This window comes from Ahaetulla prasina, chromosome 3, assembly GCF_028640845.1.
Source record: "Ahaetulla prasina isolate Xishuangbanna chromosome 3, ASM2864084v1, whole genome shotgun sequence".
In the NCBI taxonomy this organism is placed as follows: Eukaryota; Metazoa; Chordata; class Lepidosauria; order Squamata; family Colubridae; genus Ahaetulla; species Ahaetulla prasina.
Genome location: NC_080541.1, coordinates 114,263,059 through 114,272,143, shown reverse-complemented (window position 1 = coordinate 114,272,143; position 9,085 = coordinate 114,263,059).

Below are 9,085 nucleotides of genomic sequence, written 5' to 3'. Positions count from 1 at the left end.
TAAGGGATCTTGGAAATAATCTAATCAACCTGCTCAGTGAAGAAATCTATTACAACAGCGTGGTAACAAAAAAATGTGTATCCTCTAGGAAATATTTGCAGTGAAGGGGATTCCACCACTTTCTGAAGTGCTGAACTGCTCTTATTATTTTTAATATAAAGTCAAAAATCTGTTTTATTTTATCTAATGCTTCCTGATTGATTGATTGATTGATTGATTGGCTGTTTCAACATGCCAACTCTGGCATACAATTGTCCAATATACAATTAGGATTTAAAACAATACAAATCCAATTTAAATACAAAGCTTAAATATGAATAGCTTAAGCTTGAATAGCTTAAAATGAAACAACATATTCAACAGAATTCACTAATCTGAAGATTAGAAGGAGGAAGCTATTCAAATATTGTGGGAAATACTATTTCATATAAGGTGAGCAGCAGCTGAGAAACCAGGCTTCCATGGTCCCTGAAGATGGCAGGGGCTGATTTAGGTCACACATAAAGAGCCTGCTCTACTAGAACTTTTTTAAAAGATATTACTGAGATACTGCAGATACCCAGACACTGAAACTATATAGGATTTTAAAAGTGACAATTGGCATCTTGAATTGCATCGAAAAACCGATGCAGCAGAGTTTTAACATGTAAAAACATGTTACATGTGCAGCAGAGTTTTTACATGAATGTACATAAACTGCTGCATTCTGGATGCTCTTATTTGTTTTTTGAAAAAGATTTACATGTTTCTCCATCTTCTGAGACACAGTCTTAAGGCAGAACCCCAAAAAAGCAAAAACAGATTGTTCTGTAGATAACAGAAAGAGATGAAGAACAATGTTAAAAGGGCAAACCATGATTTCACACATTATGTCAGTATCAAAGTATTATGCTGCAAAGTAAGAAACAAAGCCGGAAATACTAGCTTCCTGTCAGAAGAAGGGAGGGGGGAGCAAGATGTCTAAACTGCTTTCCCCCCCCACATCTATATGAGCCAATAATTGAACTAGGCTGAGATGATGCTGTTATGATGTATGTTTCCATGTTTTTCAGAGTATAAGAATGCTTGTTTGTGTCAGGTCTGGAAACCATACTAGACTTTAGGGTTCCAGACGCTGCCACATTTTTCCCCTGAGGGGAAGAAGGGGGGTTGAGGGGTATGGTAACATTCTTCAAGCGGTCAAGGTCGGAGGGTGTGCACATCTGCAGGAAGAGTGGCGAGAGGATATTCGAATGAACTGAGAGAACGTGGGACCATGTGACCAGCAAAGGGGTCAGGGGGGTGGGACTCTTGGGGTTTGTATAACTGGGACAAGAATCCGGAAGTTCAGTTTTGGAATTTCACTCGTGTGCCAGTTTCCTCATGCTAGTAAAGAACTCTTAAGGACAATGGCTTTTAAATATCTGAGGTTGAGAATACCCAGCAGAAAATTCGGTCCCAAATTTTTGGGTCCTTTCCCCATTGTAAAAATTATTAATCCCATTACCGTCCAACTCAAGCTCCCTCGAATGTTAGGAAAAATACACCCGGTATTCCATACCAGCTTATTAAAACCTGCAAGGCAGTCTGGTCTGAGACCTCAACCTGCCGCTCCCCCACCACCTTTGATAATCCAAGGTGAAACCCACTATGAAATCAAGAAAATCCTTGACTCTAGACTATACAGAGGTCAATTACAATATTTAGTCCACTGGAAGGGATATCCATTATCTGAATCTACTTGGGTCAAAAGTTGGAAAGTAAATGCGGACAATTTGATTAAGCAATTTCACGACACTTTCCCTGACAAACCTAAAAAACCTCTTGGAGGGGGGAGAGGGGGGTAGAAGGGAAGTGTGGACCACTGACACTCTTCTTTATTAACTCTTTGTTTTCTTTCCTAGGATATAGCTTCTTTTCCAAGGGGGGACGCCTGTCAGGTCTGGAAACCATACTAGACTTTAGGGTTCCAGACGCTGCCACATTTTTCCCCTGAGGGGAAGAAGGGGGGTTGAGGGGTATGGTAACATTCTTCAAGCGGTCAAGGTCGGAGGGTGTGCACATCTGCAGGAAGAGTGGCGAGAGGATATTCGAATGAACTGAGAGAACGTGGGACCATGTGATCAGCAAAGGGGTCAGGGGGGTGGGACTCTTGGGGTTTGTATAACTGGGACAAGAATCCGGAAGTTCAGTTTTGGAATTTCACTCATCGTGTGCCAGTTTCCTCATGCTAGTAAAGAACTCTTAAGGACAATGGCTTCTGAGTTTTCTTTATGCAGAAGAGGTTTTTCTGGAACCTTGACAGTTTGTCCTTTAGGAAATTGTCCAGGTTTGGACAATTTGCCATATCAATTTGGACCTCTTTTGTTTGCGCAGACAAAATACAACTACCTTTGATTCTGAGATTTTGGGTCTCGTTATTGTCTCGCAACATTTCTGGTGCATTGGCCGGGAAACAGAGCAATTTGTTGCTGAGGGCAGCACGGACCAGCCAGTGCCCGGTCGGTGCCATCTTGCTGAACTTTCAGGCAATGATTTATCCAGAAGGAGGCAGAAGGCCCCGAAGGGGTATTTGTTGGACATCCTGCTGATCCAAGAACCTGTCCAGAATCAAAGGTAACCACAAAACCACGCTGGCTGAAAAGGAAGATATCTGCAGGCAAGTATTGTAGCCCCATTCCTTTGAGAGTAGAAGAGGGAGCCTGATCGCCCCCCTGGGTTCGGGATTGGCATATCCTAAGGAAACCAAGAATTATTTGGGATGGTTAAGTCACTGCAATTCCTGTTAGTGACTGTTGGAACGTCCAGGACTGCAGGTCAGTGGCAGTGTCTTAGAAATGGTTGGGGGAGGAAGTGTCCCCAGGACACCTCTTCAGTGTATCTTGAATAATTTCAAGAGAACTTTTAGTGGAAATTATGGAGAGGAAAGATGCTTCGGCCATATGGATCCCAGAGGGGGTTGAGGCCGATTTCAAGAACAGATAGAAGCAGCAGAACCGTGGTCTGAAGGGTACCAGGTTCAAGTCAAGCCCCCCCGAACCCTTGGTCCAAATGAATATAGGGATCGATAAGGTGACCATTTTAGTGGATACAGGAGCTTCTAGGTCTGTAAGTACTCAGTTATTGGCTCCCTGTTCTTGTAATAGAAAACTTACGTCTTAAAGTGAGAAGACAAGACCACGAAGGATTTGAGAAACAAGAATTAATTTATTATTTGCGCAAATAGGACACAGACCCCCCCTCATGTGGCAATCAAAGGTCTGAGCCTCGAGCAAGGCTCAAGCATAATCTTTTATACTTTTGGTTATAGACATTGCCATAAGCAAAAAGAAGAAGTTATCCTAATTGGTTAAAACAGACAAAAACCCATATATGGACTACTCTTATCATACACCTTCCGGATACATATGTTGATACATACGTTACTCTCGATGCCCCCTCCTTTATCATATAGTTACTGGAACAGGTTACAAAGAACAATAGAAATATTTCTGCACTTTCCCGAAAGCTTGCAACACCACATTCCTGCCCAATGATATACTACTGCTTTTTAAGTGACACGTTGACTTTTATACAAGTTGGTAATATCTGATCTTGGGGTTATCTATCTTGGGGTTTATCTTTCATTCTAAAGATGTTATAAATGTGCAAGGAGTTGAACAGCCACCCTTTCTTAAAGCCCCTGAGATGCTTCATAAATGGGAGCAACCTTATCCTTTAGTGAGAACAGCATGGCACTAATATTGAAATACCCCCCAGATAAGATGTGGGGTATAATGGTAGCCCACGAGGTTCACGTCCTCGATACCTGGCAGGAATTCGAAGTCCAGGAAATGAGCAGAAGATAATCCCTCAGGCCATGCAGCCTACCATGCACCCTTAGTCATTCAAGAAAAGCCCCTGGCAAAGCCTATTTGTCTCAGGCAGAGGAGTTACCTTCGCCCCATTGCAAAAACAATTCAGGATTATATAACCAAATACTTAAATGCTGACCAATTGGCTCCCATCTTCACCCATATTTTCAATAAATCACTAGAGATGTGCTATGTTCCTTCTTGCTTCAAACACTCTACCATCATCCCAGTGCCGAAGAAGCCCACCATCAAGGAACTGAATGACTACAGACCAGTTGCTCTTAACACCTGTAGTCATGAAAACCTTTGAAAGGCTAGTGCTTTCCTACCTGAAAACCATCACGAATCCGCTCTTAGACCCCTTGCAATTTGCATACCGAGCAAATAGATCAACAGATGATGCTGTTAATATGGCTCTGCACTACAACCTACAACATCTTGAGTCTCCAAATACCTATGCAAGGGTCCTTTTTGTAGACTTTAGTTCAGCATTCAATACCATCATTCCAGACATTCTTCTAACTAAGCTAAACCAGCTACAGGTACCGGAACAGACTTGTAAGTGGATCACAAGCTTCCTAACAAACAGGAAGCAGCAGGTGAAGCTAAGCAAGATCACATCAAATACCTGTACAATTAGCACAGGGGGCCCCCAAGGCTGTGTGCTCTCCCACTTCTCTCTCTGTATACCAATGACTGCATCTCCAATGATCCATCTGTTAAGCTACTGAAGTTCGCAGATGACACAACAGTGATTGGTCTCATTCGAGACAATGACGAATCCGCATATAGACGAGAGGTCGAACGACTAGCCTTGTGGTGCAACCAAAACAATCTGGAACTGAACACACTCAAAACCGTAGAAATGGTGGTAGACTTTAGGAAAAACCCTTCCATACTTCCACCTCTCACAATACTAGACAACACAGTATCAACAGTAGAAACCTTCAAATTTCTGGGTTCTATCATATCGCAAGATCTCAAATGGACAGCTAACATCAAAAACATCATTAAAAAAGGACAACAAAGACTGTTCTTTCTGCGCCAACTCAGTAAGCTCAAACTGCCCAAGGAGCTGCTGATCCAATTCTACAGAGGAATTATTGAGTCTGTCATTTGCACCTCTATAACTGTCTGGTTCGGTTCTGCAACCCAACAAGAAAAACACAGACTTCAGAGGATAATTAGAACTGCAGAAAAAATAATTGCTACCAACCTGCCTTCCATTGAGGACCTGTATACTGCACGAATCAAGAAGAGGGCCGTGAAAATATTTGCAGATCCCTCACATCCTGGACATAAACTGTTTCAACTCCTACCCTCAAAACGACGCTATAGAGCACTGCCCACCAGAACAATAGACACAAGAACAGTTTTTTCCCGAAGGCCATCGCTCTGCTAAACAAATAATTCCCTCAACACTGTCAGACTATTTACTGAATCTGCACTACTATTAATCGTTTCATAGTTCCCATCACCAATCTCTTTCCACTTATGACTGTATGACTATAACTTGTTGCTGGCAATCCTTATGATTTATATTGATATATTGATCATCAATTGTGTTGTAAATGTTGTACCTTGATGAAGGTATCTTTTCTTTTATGTACACTGAGAGCATATGCACCAAGACAAATTGTGTGTCCAATCACACTTGGCCAATAAAATTCTATTCTATTCTATTCTATTCTATTCTATTCTATTCTATTCTATTCTATTCTATTCTATTCTATTCTATTCTATTCTATTCTAAAAGGCTGGTGTCAAGGTTCCAGAAAAACCTCTTCTGCATAAAAAAAACTCAGAAGCCATTGTCTTTCAGAGTTCTTTACTAGCATGAGGAAACTGGCACACGATGAGTGAAATTCCAAAACTGAACTTCCGGATTCTTTTCCCAGTTATACAAACCCCAAGAGTCCCACCCCCCTGACCCCTTTGCTGGTCACATGGTCCCACGTTCTCCCAGTTCATTCGAATATCTTCTCGCCATTCTTCCTGCAGATGTGAACACCATTCGACCTTGACCGCTTGAAGAATGTTACCATACCCCTCAACCCCCCTTCTTCCCCTCAGGGGAAAAATGTGGCAGCGTCTGGAACCCTAAAGTCTAGTATGGTTTCCAGGCCTGACAGGCGTCCCCCCTTGGAAAAGAAGCTATATCCTAGGAAAGAAAACAAAGAGTTAATAAAAGAGTTAATAAAGAAGAGTGTCGGTGGTCCACACTTCCCTTCTACCCCCCTCTACCCGCTCCAAGAGGTTTTTTAGGTTTGTCAGGGAAAGTGTCATGAAATTGTTTTTTTTTTTTTATTCAAAACGTTTTACAAAAAAAAAATTTTTTTCCCCTTTCCCCCCAATCCCCCTCCTTTCAATAATCCCTCCCCCTCCCCCCTGACTTCCCGGATGAAGCACAAGGTATAGTTAAAAATAAAACAAACATATGCTAAAAAGATTTTTCCCCAAAACTATTATACCAATTTTCCCTCTCTATCTCTGACTTCCTCCTAACATAACCAAAATCCTTCAAGAAAAAAATAAAAATAAAAAAAATAACAATTAAGAGTAACAAAATATGTAAATCAATAAAACAAATTAATCCTAAAGTATTTAAAACCCAACTAAAGCATAAAAATCCAATCCAATTCAAAGAATATCTCCCTTATAGCTTCTATAACCATATAATTTTCCCCCAGGTCTTTCTTTTTTTTTTTTTAATTCAAAAAGTTTTACAAAATTTTTTCCCCCTTTCCCCTCCTCTCCCTCCCTTCACAACCCCTCCCCCGACTTCCCGGAACGGGCACAAGGTATAGTTAAAAATAAAACAAACATATGCTAAAAAATTTTCATCCCAACTTAATTATACCCCTACAATCATCAATTCCTAACTTCCCCCAAAAACAATCAAGAATAATGCATCATAATCATTCAAAAACAGTCTGATAAGTCTTAGTCTGATATCTACGTTGAATATAGTCAATCCATTTTTTCCATTCCTTTAAGTATCTTTCTTGCGTATTGTCTTTCAAAAAGGCTGATATTTTCGCCATCTCAGCCAAATTGGCAACCTTCAATATCCATTCTTCTATTGTAGGTACTTCTTTTTTCTTCCAGTATTGTCCTATTAGTAATCTTGCTGCTGTTATTAGGTTTAAAATCAATTTAGTCTCAATTACTGTACAATCCGTAATAATTCCCAACAAGAAAAATTGCGGCAGGAACTTTATCTTCTTTTTCAAAACATTTTGTAAAATACTTTTGTCTCTTGCCATTTTTTTTGATGCATTAGTCTCTGTCTTTCCTTCATTACTCCTTTTGAAAAGTCAGTCACAATATTGCCTAATAGTTCCTTATGTTCAAAAATCCACAAATTACTACCATATATTCCATCAATCCAAAGAGAGAATTCTTGAAAAGCATTAAGCCTGTAAATTTTTTCGGTTCGGGAGACAGCCTTCTGTAACCCAAATTCTGACATTTCATCCAAACTATTTAAAGGAAACTTCTTTACATCAACTTGTTTATTCACGATCATATCTTCATATTTATCCATTTTCGTTTGTATCTCCTCCATTGCATTTAACTCCTGATCACACTGGTTAATTTCCTCCAAGCCTTGATCCAAAAAGTCCCCATTTTTTTTCAGTTCGTATTTTTGAATAATTAAATACATTCTTTCTGTATAATCCTGTATAAAGTCATGAATCCATTCTTCTGAAAGAACCTTCATGGCAAAGTTCTTGCTGAAAATCCCCTTATGAAATATTTAAACAACTTAATATAATCCAACAATCCAGAATCCAACACAATAAGATGAAGTCTCCATTCAGTTTCGATTTCGCAGCAAGGCTATCAGTCTATTTGCAGTTAGTCTCAAACGCCATTTTAAGAGAAGGGGAAAAAAATTTTTTTTCTCTCTTTAAAAAAAGGAGGAAGTCAGGAAATCAACAATACTTGCAAACCAGTAATTGTTCACTCATGCTTCTTCCGCCTGCTTATAGAAATCCACAAAAAGAAATCAATTGTTAGCAGAACTTGGACACTTTCCTCTTTTCCTACTGTTGCAGGAGATACCGGAGATAGGAGGAATTCAATGGGATTCGACCTTTCGGGACTTTGCATAACAAAAACAAAGCCCCTAGGGGAATCTACCACTCTCCCCCCTGCTCTTTCCCCTGCTCTCTCCCCTGCTCTTTCCCCTACAACCAGAGAGGGAAAATTAAGTCGGGAACAGCTGTTAGTAGCTATTTACACCGGCTTTTACAATATCCAGTGTGAAGTGCCATAAATTATCACCCAGCGAGAAAGGTGGCACCAAGCGGAAGTCGTGAAATTGTTTAATCAAATTGTCCGCATTTACTTTCCAACTTTTGACCCAAGTAGATTCAGATAATGGATATCCCTTCCAGTGGACTAAATATTGTAATTGACCTCTGTATAGTCTAGAGTCAAGGATTTTCTTGATTTCATAGTGCGTTTCACCTTGGATTATCAAGGGTGGTGGGGGAGCGGCAGGTTGAGGTCTCAGACCAGACTGTCTAGCAGGTTTTAATAAGCTGGTATGGAATACCGGGTGTATTTTCCCCAACATTCGAGGGAGCTTGAGTTGGATGGTAACGGGATTAATAATTTTTACAATGGGGAAAGGACCCAAAAACTTTGGATCGAATTTTCTGCTGGGTATTCTCAACCTCAGATACTTAGTAGATAAAAAGACTTTATCTCCAATGCGAAAAGGGGGTTGAAGGGAACGGTGTTTGTCAGCTTGGGCTTTGTAATTCCGAGCTGTCACAGCTAAGGCCTTTTTTGTATTTTCCCAACCTTTTTTCAACAAATTCATCCAGTCCGTTAGGGAAATGGAAGTAGGGGGTTGCACGGGGAGTTCAGGCATTGGAATGAAGTCCATGCCAGTGGTTACTTGAAAAGGGGTTAACCCTGTACAGCATTATTATATGCGACCTCTGCAAATGGTAACAAATCTGACCAGTTTTCTTGTTGGTAATTTACATAACACCGTATGTATTGTTCCACCATCGAGTTCAATTTTTCAGCCGCTCCATTGGTCTCCGGATGCAACCCAGAACTAAGTCCTTGAGACGACCCAATGGACCGTAGGAACTCCCTCCAGAACTTGGCTGTGAATTGAACACCCCTGTCGGATATTATCCTTTTAGGAACTCCATGCAGTCTGTAGATGTGTTTGATGAAGAGCTTTGCTAATTTTCTCGCCGATGGCAATCCGCTGCACACAGTGAAGT